The sequence below is a fragment of the Barbus barbus genome (assembly GCF_936440315.1).
Source record: "Barbus barbus genome assembly, chromosome: 6".
Classification (NCBI taxonomy): Eukaryota; Metazoa; Chordata; class Actinopteri; order Cypriniformes; family Cyprinidae; genus Barbus; species Barbus barbus.
The window spans coordinates 25,305,535-25,325,251 of NC_136734.1; the positions used below are offsets into that span (position 1 = coordinate 25,305,535).

General features: G+C 38.4%; 1 pseudogene across 1 annotated transcript; it reads right to left on the minus strand.

The window, feature by feature from the left end:
• Window positions 1-213: 213 nt before the first annotated feature.
• Window positions 214-2,983, minus strand: LOC306870748 (endosomal/lysosomal proton channel TMEM175-like; annotated as a pseudogene). Its single transcript has 5 exons — window positions 2,957-2,983; window positions 1,834-1,998; window positions 1,398-1,482; window positions 956-1,077; window positions 214-820 (listed from the first exon to the last, which is right to left on the minus strand). The product of its transcript is annotated as an endosomal/lysosomal proton channel TMEM175-like (transcript).
• Window positions 2,984-19,717: the final 16,734 nt, after the last annotated feature.

Below are 19,717 nucleotides of genomic sequence, written 5' to 3' on the forward strand. Positions count from 1 at the left end.
CTCTTGGGCTCTCCTCGGACCACTGCTGTGACACTGAAGACTCATCAAGAAGACCTCACCCATCACTTCCACAGTCTATTAAACTAAACGTCTTCTAGAGCTCAAAGCTGTCAGCTGCAGTATTAATTATAAACAAAAGCGCTGAGAGCCTAGCCTAACCTTGATTTTAGGTTATACGTTGAGGTGTTTTCTTCTCCGTTTACTGCTAAGTCACTATATCATTAATGGGCAGCTGTGCCACCTGAGCAGCACCAGCGCCACACGGACCAGCAGCCTCAGTACAAGAAAAGCAAATGGTACGCCAATCTCCATCATGTGAAAGATGGACGCGCTGAAGCGGCTCAGGACGCAAGTGAAAACGAAGGTCCCGAGCGCCACGCAGGGGTAGAGCGAGAGCTTGGCCAACATAAAGGCATGCTCTCGTCCACCGTAGCGCACATACGGGTACAAAGTCTCGCGTTCGGTGCAAAGTGCCGTTACCCACATGGCTAGCTGGAACAGACCGGCGAAGAAGATGATGTCGCAGCTGATCTGCACGGCCTCCAGATCATTGCGGGAGCCTCTGGGAAATTCATGCGTGAGCTGGTAGGCGAGTGGGAGGCCGCCCACGAAGGCCAGGGAGAACGTGTTGAAGAGGCCCATGAGGCGCGTGGCCTTTGTCACATGCAGGAAGAGAGAGTGATGAACGAACCAAAGCAGGCCGACTGTGGCGAAGGAACCGAAGTAGGCCAGATACTCGGGACCATTCTCCTGAAGCGTAGCGATGAGGTTGTTGTCAAACTCCTCCTTCACCACAGATGGATCGGGCACGTTGTCTTCACTGTGTAAGACATTAATGAGGTGTTTAAAATGATGTACCAAAGAGAAGCACAGAGCAAATTATTTGCTATTGCACAGTATTTGAACAACTAGTGGTCATCCAGTAATGACAAAATTGCTTTGGAGGGATACAAACCAAATGTCTAAGATGAGCAGCGTGGCAACGATTGCATACACTCCATCACTGCTCTTTACTCAAAGGTTCACTGGGGTGGTAGGTGTAGAAGGGCACTGAATCTGGACTGTCTTCCACCTGACCTGAGGTTATTTATTAAAAAATAAATAAAAATTATATATATAATGCAGTATAATGTATAAAGTATAATGCAGATTGCAATTGCTCCAATTACACTCTAGTTCAAAAGTTTGGGATTTTCCCTCAAAAAAAAAACAATTTTGAGCAAGAATACATTGAATGATGATTTCCATTTCAAATAAATGCTATTCACCAAAGAATCCTAAAGACTGTATATCTCCGTTTCCACAAAAATATTAAGCAGCATGTCTGTTTCTAACATTGATAAAATATATGCAATATAAGAATAAGAGAGTACATTGTAGTGAGATTTTGCTCTTACCACCGATGGCTTTACTCCATCGAATCCATTTTAAACACTGAGAGATGTATGGCAGGAATATAATAATAGCCAAAATAATGTAGGACTGCCAGAGGAAAAATATATAAATAAATGTTACTAATTAAAATATTATAATATGAAAAATTACAAATGTGATACATGAAATACGTGTGATTTAAATTTGGTTTATAATTAGTTTTTATTTTATGATTTATTTTTTGGCCTTTATTATGATAGGACAGATCAGAGCTGACAGAAAGTGAAGTGGGAGAGGATGGGATAGGGAAAGGTCCTCGAGTCAGGATTCGGACTCGGGACGTCTGTAGCGCAATGCCGCTGTATGTCGGTGCGCTAAATACATTTGTTGGATTTATATAAACACTGTAATTGGCTGCCTAGTTTGTACTAATAAATCGTTTAAGTTCAAATCCCGTACCACTTGGATAAAGATGATTGAAAAGACGCTGGCAAACAGGCACATGATAGGAACCCTCATGATGACTTCAAGGATCCGTCTCTTGTAATAAGCCTGATTCTCAGACATTTGGATCTGATCATTGAGAAGGAAAGGACGACTGAATCCATATAAGACAATCAAGGCCTAAAGACACAAAAACATGACTGTCAGACAAAACAGAAATAATGTTAGTGCTGATAGCAGATAATTTAGAGTGATAATAGACAACTTTGTATGGTTTAATGCAGGGGTGGGGAACGTTGATCCTGGAGGGCCACTCTCCTGCAGAGTTTAGCTCCAGGTGTGCTAGACTCTGATTAATGTAACATAAAAATACTATACATATTTATATATTTTGCTATTGTATTGTGGAGTGACACGTTCATAAACTTTTCTATGCTCCTCTGATTATATAATGGTAAATATTACACTATCATAGCACAACAACAGTGATCAGCAATAATGATAAGCCTAATACTCGCAATAAAAATAATAAGGTCATATAGATCATAACACAGTCTTGGAGGTAAGAAGTGTGAGGCAAAGGTTGGATCACAATAATTAGGAACCACAGTTTCCACAAATCATTTCTCTCGATTGGGCTGTTCTCTTTTATTCTGGACGGCAGTGACTGTAACATTGAGCGTATTTTGCAGTATTAAACACGTATTTATACCGATTTCATCAGGTATAAATACGGCCATTCATTCTTCAAAAAGAATGAATGCCTTCTCAGCTGCCATAGTTACAACACTTGCGTCATCAGAAGAGGGTGTTCAACGCATCACCATTTCCGTTTAATAAACGTTTTGCACCGTTTTTTTCGGGGCTGAACGCAGCCCTGATTCATGTCTTGCAGTCTCTACTAACGAGCTGATGAGTTGAATCAGGTGTGTTAGATAATACAAGACGTGCAGGGCTAGGTGTCGGTTGTGGCTTGAAGGGATACAGCTCAGACCGGAAATTAACAATGAAATTAATTGTATACCTATAAGATTGTGTTTTATTAACGTCTACACCTACCCCAACCCTAAACCTACCCCTTACATTAATGAAAAAATAGTAACTATTGTTGTACAGTGTGACAAAAATTACGCTGTACTGATGTGCTTATGCCCAGTAGCGCCATACGTATCCCTTCTAGCCTTTATAGGGGTCCTCCAGGACAGGTATGGGAAGCACTGATCTAACTGCATCCTGAAGACCTTGATTAGCTGGCTCAGGTGTGTGTGATTAGGGTTGGAACTAAACTCTGCAGGGACACCGGCCTTCCAGGATCAACATTCCCCACCCCTGGTTTAATGTAATATATAGCCAATATATATTGTTTAGAAATTTATTTATATTTTTTATTAGCAAATTCAGGGGCCATGAAGCCAGTTTCAGTTTAGTTTGCACCACTGCTGGGTTTTAGGTACCATGAAGTGGCTTGGCTTTTAGCTGCCTTCATTGCCATAGTAACTTACACTCCAAGGCTAACCTGCTCCGGGGCAGGTTATGTTCTGAGTTAGAGATCTCAAACTGAAATTGGACCAATCATATGTGAGCAAACTGACACATGTCTGAAGCAAACAAAAGTCACTCCCTCAGTTTATCTTGCTCCAAATTAAAGCCAGACATTTTTTCTGTACTAGTGACCTTTAATGATAATTACTTGGAGTTATTTTATATGATTTATATAATTATATGATTTATATTATTATTAATCCATAACACACAAGCAATTTTAGTTTAACAGTTATTATAAATCATTTATTTTATATTGTATGTAATATAAATAAGTTGTAGAATCAATAGATAATGCTTTAAAAATGACTACGTGACCTTACATGCTCGAGTCTCTATTGCTCTATATCTTCAACAATATAAACTAACTGATAAAGCAAAATCATTTATTTTATTAGTCCTCTTTCATGAACAAGTACTTTTTTAATTGTAAAAACATTTAAATTCATCATATTCTTCAATCTCTTAACCTTTAGCAAAATCTTTAACTTTTAACCAAGGCTCGTGATTGGCTGTTCGGCAGTGATGTCACACATTCTTGTGCACGTGCTCCACAAACTCAGGATCATCTTATGAGCTATACTTTTATTTATAATTTACTTTTTCTTTTGTCTTGTTCGTTTATATTTTTGTGTTCTTATCTGTATGTTACCTTGTTCTGCAATAAAAAAAAAACTCAGGATCAAAGTCTGAGTTGACAAAGAAAGTCGATGATCAGCTTCATGGTACCAACAAAGCCGGATTGGAGTGGTTTGGTTTTGTCAACTCGAAACTAATCCTGTAACTCTGAATTTGTTAATCTACCATCATGGTACAGGCCCCGGGTGTGGGGCAAACTGATCTAGCACATAAAATTAACGTAAAATCTTCCCTGAATCGTTGTAAACGGACAGTTCTGTGAGTCAGACCTCCCATCGCTAAAAAAATAAAAATAACAGGTGAATGAATGAATCAAACAAAGAACAGCCTCGGGTGAAAGAGCTGTGGTTTTGACTCTTTGTCCATTTTCCCCACAAAGTGATTTTCCGTGGTTTACGATTCGGTTAGAATCTGAGTTTAAACACAAAGTTACCATGTCAGGATTGAGAAAAGACTAAGGGTTTGAATTTATTGTTAGGTCGTTGTCGAATTGTTAAAGACAAAGTTTGACGGTTAAAGACAAGCTTGATCAAAGATCAAACCGGCAAATTAAATATAAGCAAAAATGCGAAGTACCACTAGAGGGAGACACAACTTTGTTTCAAAAGACTAACCCGACTGTCCTAGGCTAGCCAACTTTAGAGACACGAAATCACCCAAATAGCTGCCGGTTTCTGCATTATTTACCAGTTTGTCACTATAATGGCGGCAGCAGAATTTGCAAGCAATTTGTTGCACAGCAATCATGCACTTAAAAGATCAATTTTACTGTGTATGTTTTTGCATCGTCACAGATGGCAGTTGTGTCCCAGCAAGCATATGCATCATGAGGTGTATCAAGCTAGGACTTCTTGCTCCTGTAATCCTGTTTGTTTGAAAAAGTGAGAGAAGAAGAGAGGATAAACAGCATGTTTTTATGAGCCTTTTCAGTCCCTGCAAATCAACACAGTCCCAAACAAAATACTGGGAGGCAGCTCCTTTTATTTTCAATGGAATTTCAATCAAAATTAGAGAATGAAACAGTAACCTAGCAACTAACAGTCAATCATTCCTATTATCAAATGACTGTACAACCAAATATCACATTATACATGCTCACACACACCTGCACGAAGCATTTGTGAGTGAGAACACATTTAAATTTTTATTTTAAAAGGGTGAAGGTTAATAAACAATAAAAATGAGGGTGAGAGTTTAAGTAGATCACATGTGTCTTTTATTATTTTATTATAATTTGTTCCATTGAAAACCAATCAATTCCTGAACATACTCCAAAATTATAAGCATGTCCAGAGCAATATACAAAGACATCCATCGACTAATTGTTGTGGTGCATATAACCATCCTGTCTATTTAAAATAAAGCTAATCAATTTACCCGCCATTGTGATCCTCTGATGGCATATTTCCATCTGTTCCTCTGTAAGTAATTTGCCACCACTTGTTTTCAATTTTTGCAAGCATTACATTTTAAAAAAATATATATTATTCAATATGCCTTAATTGTTCTGTTAAGCCTTTTCTAAGGAGACATCTGTTCATGCCATTCATTCAAGTATAACATTTATTCAATACAAATTAGTAAAGCTTTAGATGCTTTCAAAGCCTTTCTGTTGTTTTGCTATATGCTTTTTGTTGTTATTAGGTTTATACTTAAGTATAGACAACATATTGGCACACTGAACCTATATACTTTGCATATTTGACAGAAAATTATCAATTCGGTTAAACTGTTGTTCACATAATTCATTAATACATTTGCTGCCATATTTGGCAGCCCATTACATTGATTTCTGCCGGCGTGTTGTTTTTCTGTTAACTCAACAGAACTGTTCAGCATTATAGGATCATAATGCTACTGAACACTGACTGACATATATGACTGTTCACATAACTGCTTTTTGCTAGTCAGTAAAGGTAGTCAAGCTGTTAAGCTCAATTATACAGTGCAACATTAGCAACCTTATAATGCCTGTGCATGACCTCTGCTATGATCTTTCAATCCTTGTTGCTGTTTTGCATAATGGATTATGAAGTGGAAATGAGAGTCTTGGGTTCAGATTAAAAACAGCATGATGACAGGACAAATCTACGACAGCTCAGTTATATATAGCTACTTTTTTATAAATGATAACTTTGCATGGAATAGACAGTTTTATGCTGATGCTTTAATTTTGGTGTTTTGTCTATGTGATTCAAGGCAAATACATTTTTAATAAATAATAAACATTTTAAATGAATGATTTCCAATTCCATTTCACATTCTCTCTCTCTCTCCCCCTCTGTCTATCTCTCTCCCTTCTCTGCAGTGAAATTATCCACGCAGCCATTTCATTTCACGTATCCAAATCATGTTCAAATTAACCCTTGTGCAACCTTATGGACATTTCAGTTTTTTTTATTTTCATATAATTTTGCCTGTGTTAATACTAACTGCATAAATTTAGGCTCAGGTGTGTATTTTTATTGGAATTTTAATATTCCACCCTCATTTCCTTTAATAAATCTATTTTACACTAGGTACAAAAAAAGTGAAACACTCAGCACCTTTTGGACAAAAATGTCCCCATTGAAACCCATTAAAACTGCTGTTTTTAATCGCAATGCCGTTTAACTGTAAAATGATGCAATTTTTGTTTAATAGGCTTTCATTCTGTTGGCAAGGCTTCAAAATTAAATTTTTTACAATTTTAATTTTTTTTTAACCAGATGTTGCCATTTTTTCAGGTTTGGTCTATAAAGGGTCTATAAAGCAAATACTCGCTTTATTCCTGTTTTCTGCTTCTGCATATTATAGAGCCAATTGGATAAATAATGCAGCTATAATTGTGTGGGTGTGTTGGTATAGATGTCAGAGAGTGGTTTGTATGTGTGTCATAAAAAAATTGTGTGTGTGTGCTTGTAATATTTGAGAAAGAAAAACTCTACTGTAAATCTCAAATCCAACCACTGTGTGCACCAGCAGAGTTTTGCTGGCATCTAATGGGGAAAATTTGGTACTGTGCCCAAACAGAATCTTACTGAAAACACATTTTTTGAGATATCAACCTCAAATTTGGAACACAACTTGTTTAGATTTATGGCTTTGATTTTCTAGCAGGTTTAGAGTTCAACATGTAACATAAAATATATATTTTATATAAAATGTTGTTCATAATGAATTTTCATAAACTTAAACTTCTATAACTTTTTTTGTTTCATTTTTTAAACTTTTTTTTACTTCAATGATAATCTGCCATGGGTCCTCTTTAAAATGACACCAAACTTAAGTCTGTGCTCCCAAGCTTAAAATTTGTATGCACTAGGCTTTGGCTTTGATTTTCTAGCAGGTTTAGAGTTCAACATGTTTCATATATAAAATATATATAAAATATCATAAAAAATATTGTTCATAAATCATTTGCATAAACTTAAACCTGTATAACTTTATTATACATGGATGGATACATAATTTATAATAAACATCCCAATATTCCATTAAAAATAAGAATTGTCCATTTTTAATTTAAAAGGATTGTTCACCCAAAAATTAAAATTCTGTCATTATTTACTCACCCTCATAACATTCCAAACTCATAAGGCCTTCATTCAGCTCGGAACACAAGATATTTTTGATGAAATTCGAGAGCTTTCTGACTCTGCATAATCAGTAACGCAACTGAAAAGTTCAAGGCCCAGACTCTTGGTAAGGACATCGATAAAATAGTTCATGTGACATCATCTTCCATGACATCATCCTGCATGCTGCGTGGTACTCTCGTGAATGCGCCACAGAGACTGACACCAAAGAGAAGAATTGTTGAATAATGTCATTATTTTTGTTTTCTTTGCACACAAAAAAGTATTCCCGTAGCTTCATAAAATTATGGTTGAACCGCTGATGTAACATGGACTATTTTAATAATGTCTTTACTACTTTTCTAGGACTTGAACTTGGTAGTTCCGCTGCTGTCTATGCAGGGACAGAAAGCTCTCAAATTTCATCAAATATTTCTTAATTTGTGTTCCAAAGATGAACGAAGATCTTGCGGGTTTGGAATGACATGAGGTTGAGTAATTAATGACAGAATTTTCATTTCTTGGGGAACTATCCCTTTAATGGCAACTTTAACTCACTTTCAAATCAGTACAGCAGCATTATCTGTACATTATTTGGCATAGGTTTTATTTGGCATTGTTCTGGATCTGAGTGTGCCATAGACTTCCTTAAAGTAAAGAGAAAAGTCAAAACATGTCCAACGCCTCCTGGTGGCTGGCTGCAGTATAGGTCATAAAACTGGCCTTCTCCATGTAAAAAATGGGGCAAATGGGAAATTAAATTACACTTTAAATATTGTCTTTACCATTTCTTACCAATCTACTTTTATTATATTACTTTTATTAAAAGAACAAACATTCTACAAACAAAAACCATCCTAAAGTTTGCATATAACACTTACCAAAAGAATCCAGGCTGCAATCCCTCATTTAGAACCCACCATGAAACAATATGTGAATACCATTTCAAACAGTAAATATACTGTATATCTGAAATGCCAGTAACAACATTTATAGGCTTAGCCATTAAAAAATAAGGAGTGTTATCAATGACAATCTAAATGTTTCTATTGACGTAGCCTGTTCATCATTGTAAGGAAGAAGCCTGTTAAACAAATCAACACAAAGTAACAGCCAGTGCACTGATTAGGGACTATGGTCTGTATCTCTTGTCTATGAAAAGTACTGTCAGCCCAACCTGTCTACCTGTCAAAACAGCAGTTAAACAACCGTATTTCTATACAATCAACTAGAAGCAGCAATCAGGCATGCAGTCATATGTCGCCATCATATCAACGTACAAACCACAGGGTTTTATTGTAATAATAATCCCTGTTACACAATCTTAAAGTGCATCCAGTGAGTGGTTTTGATTTCCTGAGAGATTAATCCTTCAGGAAAGTTAAAGTGAAAATCATTGTAATAACTTAGAGTCATCTTCACTGAGAGGAACAGATTACAGAGACATAATCCCTCCCTGATGACCCGGGGTCAGTCTGCGCTTCAACACACTCCTTACTCACACAAGTTCAAGTTCAGGTAAGTTCATTTCACTATCACAGCACTAATAAATGGCTGCCCACTGCTCTGGGTGTATGTTCACTACTGTGTGTACACTTGGATGGATTAAATGCAGAGCACAAATTCCGAGTATGGGTCACCATACTTGGCCACACTCCACTTCCCTTTCCCTTTTCCCCTAATTGTGGAGATTTACAGGATTAACATTGTATCCAGGCCACAAGCTGTAGGGCAAAACTGAGGCGTTGCTTTAAAAAGTGGAAGTTTTCTAATTTGTTTGCTAATCTGAGGGAAGAATATAGGCTCTTTATCCTTATGAACTGCTTTAGAGGTGTCACTGGATCGTTTGATCTCATGGCAGCAGACAGCTCTTTGTCTTTCTGGCTGGTTTTTAAAAAAAGGAATGTGTAGTAATCACATGACCACATCATAATGTCCATCAAATAGAAGAAAACGTCTTGCTGTCCCTCGTCAAATCTCATCCTGCTGTTCTGAGCCAGAAATGGGACAGACGTAGGTCAGCATCACATCTACTTCCCACTCTGTTAATCTGTAATTCGTAGAGTGGCTCTTAATTGCTCTTCAGTCTTTACACGTCAGGAGCGGCTGTGGAGGGAGGGCTGCGGCGGCACTCTTTAAGGAGCACATGCTGCATTAGCAGGCTAGGCAAATCCTTTTCTGTTTAAGTGAGCAGCAGAGATGGATTAGATCTGATCAGAGAGAGGCCAGCAGTGCAGAAACACTGAATTAGAAAACTTGAGCCATAACAGAGGACCACAGTTCTGGAGAGGGAATATGACATTGTGTCAAATTGAGGGAATGTTTAGATTGTTTCTCAGTAGCATTCTGTGTAAGTCTAATTATAGATTGTGGAATGATGTTACATGTAGCAAAGGCAAAGACTGGTGAGTCTTAAAATGGCTCTGACTGTTATGAAGAATAAAATTTAAATATTTAAGGTTCACTGGAACAAATGGAACTCAGTTGCTTCTTTCTTCAAAAGGGGTTATTTATAGCTGAATGTCAGAGCTGAATGTAAATGGTGACAAAAGCCATCAAGCAGTATTTTCTGTGAATAGAAAATATATGAAAGTGAATGGTGACAACAACTGTCAAGTACATTTTTTAGAGATTTATATATATATACACACACACACACACACACACACACACACACACACACACACATATATATATATATATATATATATATGTACACAGAGGTAAGAGAAGAAAAATAAAATGTGAGAAACGGGCTCTGGATCCCTTCATCCCTTTATATGAAATACTTATATATATACGCATATATATCCCTATACATGACTATTCCAGAGCTAATCTACTAATGCAGTCTGTCAGTGGCATGCATAGCAGAACCAGCAATTGCTGAACTGGGATACCACTATCTCCAGCGGGTCCCGCAGAGTCCTCAAAGCTCTGCTCAGAACGGTTCCAAATAACAGCCATGTAATCACCTAAGACCTGACCGGACTAGCAGAGCTCTTTCTATTTCCCCAGTTGTTTGAAGCTGTCAAGGCCTGGAGCTTTTAGATCAGGCCAACAAAGGTAGTGAGTGTGAGAAAAGGAGGGATAATCATTCTCTCCAGAGCTAGTGTACTTGAAATTCTAACTGTCGAGGAACTGGTGGCAAATAGGAATGATCTATGCATTCTGGAATTGCTCAGGATTAGTATTAATGAATTTAGCAGCCCATTATTAATCTGAAAATGGAATTATGTACATAATTTCAATGTACTTTGTCTATTCATTGCACTTACTCTCTTATTTGGCACTAATGACTGGCTAATAAGTCTGGCTTTATAGCAATAGATTTTTTCCAGATGTTCTTAAACTGTTAAATTATATACTGTATAACAGACATGTTCCTAGAATAGATATACATATACAGTGTATATGCATATCTATTCTAGTAACACTTCTATATTACATCTATATTAGTTCAATGCCATTTTTAAATTTAGCTAACAGCATGTTCTCTTTATAATATGTTGTGTAATATTTTACACACTTCCTTTCCTAATACCCCCTTGTCTAGACTATAAAGTGTCCACATGCAGTTTGGAGGCCATCAGAGGTGTTTTCCTCTATTATGGCCAATTGTTTGCATCTATATCCCTGATTCCCTTCACAGATGTGTTTTTGACATTATTCATTAATGCACTGGAAGTAACCTTGCAGATGATGTGGGCTGTGAGTCTCTGAATTATTGAAATAAATTGAGATGCAGCACAGATGTGAAGCGTGCCGTATGCATGTTTATCTTAGTGTGTGGACCGGGATGTGGGTATTTGGTTACATTAATATTAATAATGTTTTTCCCCTTCTTTCTCACTCACTCACTCACACACACACACCCTGCGTCTCAGCTCACACTTGGCTTATCAGTATGAAAGTGAAGATAAAAAAACGTAGCTGCCAAAATTCATAGATAAAAAAGATCAAAGCCAAAAAATAAACTTGACAGCTGACAGCGAATGCAAAACTTCAAAAAAAGACTCAAAGAAGCTATGCCCAGTGGCTTCATTTGCCCTTTATGTTCAGTGTAAAACCTACAAGTTTGTCTTTCCTCGTTGCCCGAATGTTTGCCATCAGCATCTTTATAGTGCAAGTGAATAGTAAACGAGAGGTGCAGGGTTTGAAAGGGATGAACTGCCAGTGTGAATTAAAGCTTATTTGCTAATGGGCCTGCCCTCACCCTGAGAGCAGCTGGGGGCGATAAATCAGCTGCTGCTGCACTGCAGCGTCATTGCTGCAGTCACCACTGCTTTATGGGCCTATACCAATGCCAGTTTGGCACAAGGCATATCCGCAATTGTGAAAGAGAAAAAGAACTGCCGTTGTAAGTGTCGGGAACTTTTCAGCAGCATTAAGCATCTCAGCGGGATCTGAAGGATGAGATAGTGAGAGAGAAAGCCGGAAAGAGAAGGATGTCTGAGTTTATCTCTACAATCTCCCACATGACGGGTTTTTACTGCCACATGCAAATGCACAAGTGAAAGCCTTCAATATTTCCTTTCATCTTTTTTTTAACCCTCTTGAACTCGTCTCTGAATAGATTTTATAGCAGGGGTTCAGTCTGTGTGCTGTGAGACATGATATCCTGCACCCTACAGCTGTGAGACCATATGGAGCATCTTCAGGGCACAACATGGAATCTGTCTAAAAGCCCTTTATTAAAATCGATGCATGCTTTGTAGCTCATGAACACTTTGTCTTCTTATCAGCTGCAGCGTTTGGCATTCTGGATGGCCATTTCACTCAATCGACCTGAAATGAGGCTTAAAATGTTGAGCGGTTTAGTCAATGTGTGTGCATATGTGTTCGTGTAATTAGTCAGCAGCAGCCGGTTGAACAGCAGGTCACCTGCACATGAAAAGCAGAGGCACACCTGTCTCTATGGGGCCCGTTCCCTCCAATGAGACCCACTCCCTGACACTGGAGACTTTGCAGACAGGACACACAAAAATGAAAATGAAAGACAATTATTTTTTAATTATATCTTTATTGTTATTTTCCTCATCTGATGTTTTTAGTTCAGTATGTATTTAGGTTTTTAAAATGGGGTTCACAAACCACAAGAGTATCATGAGGGGGGCATTGTGATTGAAAATGGCAATGTTGGATTAAATGTAGCCACAAAAAGTACTACTACTACTACTAATAATAAATATACTGTAAACGCCAAATATATACAAAATTCATTATATTTAAAAAGGTTATCATAAAATCTTAATTTAAAATACAGTCCCCTCCATAAGTATTGGAGCAGTAAAGACAAAATTGCTCTGTTGGCTGTGGAGTCAAGACATTTGCAAATATGATTAAAAGATGAATATGAGACAAACTACAGAATGTCACATTTTATTAAATCAAATCAAATCAAATCACTTTTATTGTCACATCACCACAGCACATGTGCCTTCGTGAGTGAAATTCTTGAGAGCATGCTCCAGACAGTGCAGAAACAATTTACATATAGACATTACCATACATACGTACAGACTTATACAGATGACAATGTGTAATATACACATACATATACTCAGTACACACAGTGTACTATTAGACAGACATACAGTTACCGATACACATTATACACAGTATGTAGTACACATTCTACGTTATAAACACACAGTAATATGCGAAGATGCAGCAGATTATATATAAACCGGATGTGCAAATGTCATGGATGTGCATTGGATGGTATCCAGTGCTGGCAAAGAGATTGTTGTATTAGTGCAGTAGTGTACTGGTAGTCCAGTTTGAACTGTATGGAATTAAAGTGCAGTGCGTGGTATATTGTAAAGTGGGAGTGTGCTGTAGGGTGTATTAGTTTTGACTGTTCATTAGCCTGATAGCCTGAAGAAAAAAGCTATCCCTCAGTCGGCTAGTGCGGGATCGGATGCTGCGGAGACGTCTTCCTGAGGGCAGCAGAGAGAGCAGTCTGTGGGACGGGTGGCTGGAGTCATTGATGATCCTCCGGGCTTTCTTTATACACCGCCTGCTGTAGATGTCCTGGAGGGAGGGAAGCTCACCTCCAACAATGTGACGGGCAGTTCGCACGACCCTTTGCAGAGCTTTGCGGTTGCCAGCAGTGCTGTTTCCAAACCAGGCGGTGATGCAGCCGGTCAGGATGCTCTCCACAGTGCAGGTGTAGAATGATCTGAGGATGCTGGGGCTCATTCCAAACTTCCTCAGCCGTCTCAGGAAGAAGAGGCGTTGGTGTGTCTTCTTCAGCACTGCATCTGTGTGAGCGGACCATGTGAGATCCTCAGTGATGTGAACACCGAGGAATTTGAAGCTGTTTACTCGCTCCACAGGTGTCATGTCGATGGTGATGGGTGTGTGTTCTCTGCTCTGTCTCCTGAAATCCACCACCAGCTCCTTGGTCTTGTCGATGTTGAGTGAGAGGTGGTTCTCTTGACACCATTTAGTCAGGGTTCTCACCTCCTCTCTGTAGGCCGTCTCATCGTTGTCAGTGATCAGGCCTATCACCGTTGTGTCGTCAGCAAATTTGACGATGACGTTGGAGCTGTGTGTTGCTGTACAGTCATGTGTGTACAGGGAGTACAGGAGTGGGCTGAGGACGCAGCCCTGAGGAGCACCAGTGTTGAGGGTCAGCGGGGATGAAGTGTTGTTGCCCATTCTGACCACCTGACATCTGCCTGTCAGGAAGTCCAGGATCCAGCTGCACAGAGATCCGTTTAGTCCCAGAGTCTGGAGCTTCTCAACCAGTGTGGCAGGCACTATGGTATTGAATGCTGAGCTGTAGTCCACAAACAGCATTCTCACATAGGTGTTCTTATTTTCCAGGTGGGAGAGAGCAGTGTGCAGGGTGAAGGCAATAGCATCGTCTGTGGAACGGTTTCTGCGATATGCAAATTGTAGGGGATCCAGTGAGTCAGGCAGCACAGAGCAGATGTAGTCTCTGATGAGTTTCTCAAAGCACTTGCTGAAGATGGGTGTCAGAGCAATGGGCCTCCAGTCATTCAAGCATGTGATTTTATTTTTCTTTGGTATGGGCACAATGGTGGATTTTTTGAAGCATGCGGGAACCACAGACAGAGAGAGGGAAAGGTTAAAAATGTCTGTGAAAACCCCGGCCAGTTGGAATGCGCATGCTCGGAGCACACGGCCTGGGATGCCATCGGGACCCACAGCCTTTCGGATGTTCACCCGTCGGAAGGATCGGGTTACATCTGCGACAGAAAAGGAAAGTGCGCTCGCCTCTTCTGCTACAGCCGCGGGAGCGCGCTCTGTGTGGGCGGTGTTGTGAGCCTCGAAACGAGCATAAAAGTGATTAAGCTCGTCCGGTAGAGAGGCGGCAATGTTCACAGTAGATGGTTTATTCCCTCTGAAATCTGTGATGTTATTGATACCATTATTATTAGCAGTTTCAACACATACATGTTTTACCAAATAAAAAGAACAGCACTTTTAGAGTTCATCCGACTCATTGATGTGAGCATAAGTATTGGGACAGTTGAACATAAGGCAGATATAAAATATTAAAAGCTATTATTTAGTTCCAGATCCCTTGCGCACAATCACAGCAGTGAGTCTGTGACCCATAGACATCACCAGACTCTTGGTCTCATCCTTTGAAATACTTTTCCCAGCCTTTAATGCAGCCAATTCCAATTGTTGCTTGTTTTGGGGAGTTTCTGCCTTTAATTTTCAGCTGGTGAAATTCATGTTCAATCGGATTTAAATCTGGAGATTGACTTGGGCAATCTAAGACTTTCCATTTCTTTGCCCTTATAAATTCCTTGACTGAACTGGCAGGGTATTTTGGGTCATTGTTCTGATGCAATATGAAGCACTTCCCAATGAATCTGGTGGCATTTTCTTGAATATTGGTAGGCAAGATGGTTTTGTACCCTTCTAAATTCATTCTGCTACTGTCATCATACATTAAGTCATCAGTAAAGTTGAGAGGGCCTGTTCCAGAGGCAGCCATGCATGCTTTACAGATGAGGCTGTATGCTTGATCTTTTGCATTTCCCTTTTTTTCTCGATATTTTTGCGTTCCAATCACTTAGAAAAAGGTTCATTTTTGTCTCATCGGTTCCAAACAGTTCCAAAACTCTGGCTCACCTTTGTGCTTTTTTGCAAACTCTAATCTTGATTTCTATTTTTGGTGCTGGTCAGAGGTTTGCATCTTGCTGTGTAGCATCTGTAATTCTGTGTCAAAGTCTCCCGAGGACAGTAGATTGTCAGAGCATTACCCCAGCTTTCTGGAATTTGTTGGTGATTTTACAGACACGTCTTTTAGGGTTCATTTTCACAGCTTTTATGATTTGTCTGTCATCAACTACTGTTGTTTTCTCAGCCGATCAGGTAGTTGTTGGTTGCTGGTGGTTTCCAAACTCTTGATTTCTCCATGCCCTTTGTTTTTGCTATAGCTCTAATTGACTTCCTCTTTTCTTTTAGCATCCAAATTGCTTACTTTTCTCTCAAAGTCAGCTCCCTCATCTTCATCCTGGTTTGTGTGTGTCATCATCGATTGCAGGATTCAGAATGCAGAAGTAATGGATATAACTGATACGACACATTCCCTGCTTTTAATATCTGAAGAATTAATGCAACAGGACACAGCTGATCACTTAGAAAGACCTGTGAGTCCCAATACTTATGCTCACATCAGATAGGGGGATGAAACTCTAAAAGTGCTGAACTTCTTAGCTGGTAAAACATGTATATGTTGAATCACCCAATAATAAAATGTGACATTCTGTAGTTTTGTCTCATATTCATCTTTTAATCATATTTGTAAATGTCTTGACTCCACAGCCAACAGAGCAATTTTGTCTTTACTGTTCCAATACTTTTGGAGGGCACTGTATCTGTAAGAATGTACTGGAAATAAAGTTTATTGAAATATGTTTTACAAGAAAATATTATTTCGGTCTTTCTACTTCAGAATTTTTAGTGTTTTAGTGTAATACAAGTAAATTATTTATTTATCAAGTATATAAGTGTAAAGACTATGATCAATTACTGTATATTATACAAAAATATCTGACTGCAGAACAGTGCTATTGACCAATGAAAATTTCAGCTGTATTCCAGAGAGCTGTTTATTACAAATATTACACAAAGATTTATGATTAAAAAAGAAAACAGTGTAATTGAAGTTCTGAAGAACTGTGCGTGTTTCTAAGGAACAGTGCAGTCTTGGTTTTACCACAATCAAGAAAGCAAATGCAGTATTACCATGGAGACCTCTTTCAGCTGCTTGGATACCAGAGAATTTAAAGCTAAGTACATGACAGAGCTGTCTGACAGCGAGTTGGATACCTACCTATCACACCACACACTGAAAAGCATTCACACATCCACAGCATATATCACAGATTTGTCAAATCCAACAGTCACAAAAGTGTTTCTACAGCTTTAGTGTTAATTATGTCATTTTTAAGAGCATATGACTGATAGCTGTTCAATAACAGACTGACAGGACGTCCTCACAGGTTTATAGAAAATTGAACCTTAATCCCTAAAACACACGTGAAGGGAATTTAAACCCCTCTTTGTCATCAAGCCACACATGCCCATCTAAAAACAAAACAAAACGGTGATCCTGTAAGGTCACTGCAAACAGATGGGACCCTGTTCATAGGGTATAAGAATGAATGAAGGATTAATCGGCATTAGATACCCCAGATCCCTTTACTAAGAGAATTTTTCTTTCACTGGAACCCATTCTCAAATCATGCTGGAGAACATGGTTTTACACAAAGTTCCTACAACTCAAGTGCTGCTGTCTGCTAAACTAAATGTCAAAGAAATCATCCTTGTGCCAGATATAAAGTGAAGGTTTGTTCAGAGGTGCAGTAGCTCCTGTCGTGGGATACATTTGATGCTGGATTTCTGACAGCGATGGCAAAACACAATTTCCATTAAATGTGCTTAATCACACGCTGCCAGCACTGTCACTGTTACACACCTGCTTATGACCACCCACTGCCCATGTGAGCTTGGACTTGGGCAACGATTTAATTAGTAGATTCTCAGTCACATTTGATAAACATTAAAGTGTGAATTATGATTTCATGCCAGGGACAGACTGTGCGAGTCTCTTTATCTTGCTGTTCTGTTTGCATTTTGTATGTTCACCAGTCCATCGTCAGTCTATGTTAAAAAGCTCTGGACACATTTGGGAACACATTTGATTTTAACAGTAGGATTTTCACTCTGGGTTTTTATGCATTCAGGTCATCTCCAGGACATGAGGAAAGAGGATCTCCAGAGACTCTAGTCACTCAAGCCATGGACTGCTCTCGCTGCTTCCATCAGGCTTCAGGTCCTGCATCAGCAGGCTGTTGAATTACAACATCAAATAGCAATATATCTGAACGCAAGCCAACATCTTGGCACTGCACTGCATTCATTTATACTCCACTGTATAAATAGTGTTATTTATTATTTCCTCATCACAAACATTATTAACCTAATTACTGAATCTTTTATTCACATCATGCTCCATCTGTATAACTCTATAATATGTATCCAGTAATTTGCCCAATGCATTCTACATCGTATTGGCTCTTAAAGAAAAAGTTCAACTAATAATAAAAATTTTGGCATCATTTACTCTCTCATGTCCTTCCAAACATCTATGACTTTCTTTCTTCCATTTAACACAAAAAGATTTTAATAGATTCCAAAAATGTAGTACTTGAAATTAAAGTACGTTACATTTTAAAATGCTTGTAATTAGATTATAGTTACTTTTTATGGATTACATGATTACATATTATTCACACAGTAGCAATAAATTATTCACAATTTATTGATTCTGGAAGTCTGGACAAAAATAGTTAAAACTGGGAAGAATTTGGCCGTTGTCATGTTTATTAATGTGTGTTTAACCTGGGGATTTTTTGTCACCCCTTAAAATAAAGTATTTGTTTAAATATTGCAGAAGTAGTTAAAATTTCAATAATTTATCAAAACATTTGCAGGTTTACAGTTCTCTGATGTTGGTTAATGGTCACACTGACATCCAGGTAAACAAATACAATATTTATATTTTTAGTGTTCAAATGTTTAAATTGCTTTTATTTGACATTTTTATGATTGAGTTAATTATTAGGTTTTTATCAACTCACTATTCATTCACTTTCTATCAACTCACTATTGTAATGTTTAATGCATTTTATTATGTTGGATGTTGGAATATATTTTCTTTCTTTTTGCTTTTTTATATCAATATGGTATGTTTAATGATACGTTTAAAACAAGCTTGATAAAAACGTAGTATAAAAAGGTAGTCAGATTACAAAATGAGTAACCTACTAGTCTACTGTTAGTTAACCTACTAACTACAGTTTCATCATGTAATCTGTAATCAGTACTGGACTGCAATTTGTAAGTAATCTACCCAGCTCTGACTATTTGCTATTTTCCTGGAGTAATCAAACTTCGAAATTCACACAAAAGCATCAGTAGCCTATAATAAAAGTAGTCTATATGACTTGTAGTCTGCATTGTAGCTACGAGAAACAGGTTGAAATGACTAATAATTTTCCCATCCAGTGAGTTGTTAACTGTTGTGACAACGAGTTGAAACTAATTGTTCAGATCAACCCCCTAAACCAGAGGTCTTCAACCCTGTTCCTGGGGACCCACTATCCTGAAGAGTTTAGCTACAACCCTAATCAAACACACCTGAAGCGGCCAATCAAGTTCCTCAAGACTGCTTAAAAATTGCAGGCAGGTGTGCTGAAGCCAGTTGGAAATAAACTTTCCAGGAGAGTGGGTCCTCAGGAGCAGGGTTGAAGACCTCTGCCCTAAACAATCTCTCCCCAATAATAAAATAAAAAGGGGACTCAGTGACTCTAAAATTGACACTAATTAAACAAATAACTAATTTGCATGCAATATAGCCAGCAATGCATAGGCCTAATCCTAATTTAGGTTTCAACAGGTTTAGCCTATTTCATTTGTGTGCTGTTCTCATGATCCGAGTTGTGCACTCTTGATGGCTAAGGGCTTCATTATGTGCAAGTTTGATCCTCAGATATGATAACAGGCCAAAAACTTCATTGAGATCCCAGAAAGAGGTAGGAAACCTGTCGGAGCTTTATATCTGTGTCTGGAGTCCCCTCACTATTCCTCCCTCCCCTGCACAAGGA